We start from the raw sequence: 784 nt of genomic DNA, 5'->3' as shown, positions 1-784 counted from the left end.
GGGAGGTCCCGCCCTGTCACAGTGAGATGAAGCCCATGGCTGCCGCTTCCCTTTACCTGGCACATCATACGGGACTGCCACCTTTGCTGGTGCTCTGCATTGCATGTGGCTGTAATCTTCCTGAAAGATTCCCCAGCATTTCTCTGGTGGGGAAGAAAAACCCTTTGTGAGCTTTTGAATATTTATTTTGCTGCGTTTCTTTTATTATGGACACTTGCTTCTGCAGATTGAGATTAGCATGAAAATAACTTCCCCCCCCCAATCTTTGTGAGCATTAGAGCTGTTCTACAGTATAGGGTAGAAGTTAAAAATCCTCAGGGGAGGCTCTGGTTTTCAGGAGTTGGGCTTGTCCTCGTAGGGATCAGAGTTGCTGGCCAGTGTTCGTGTCTGCTCAGTGTCACAGCCAGTCTGTCCCTGCCTCCTGCCAGCACAGCCACCCAGGGCTACCTACCAGCCTGTGTCCCACCTCTCCTCATCAGTACAGCTCATTAAAAATAAAATGTTATGAACTTCAGGCACCAAAGTTAAATGTCATTGTTGGGGTTTTTTAAATTTTTTTTTTATTTTCATGATCCTGGTCCCAGCACCATGAGCAATGCGGAATGTGTATGGTGGTACCTCAGCCAAGCACACTGGGTGATGGTATTAGGGGTTGTGTGTTATTCTCTGGACCTTGTGCCTTCACGTGCTGCACCAATGCTACTTTATATCTCAAACCTTTGCAAAGGTTAACTGAGCAGAAGACTTTAACCTTGCTGCCTTAAGGAGTTGCCCCTGAAAACTC

Source organism: Apaloderma vittatum, unplaced genomic scaffold (genome assembly GCF_000703405.1).
Source record: "Apaloderma vittatum isolate BGI_N311 unplaced genomic scaffold, ASM70340v1 scaffold15856, whole genome shotgun sequence".
NCBI classification, from domain to species: domain Eukaryota; kingdom Metazoa; phylum Chordata; class Aves; order Trogoniformes; family Trogonidae; genus Apaloderma; species Apaloderma vittatum.
The sequence above is the reverse complement of the archived record's forward strand: the minus strand, read 5'-3'. Positions refer to the sequence as shown.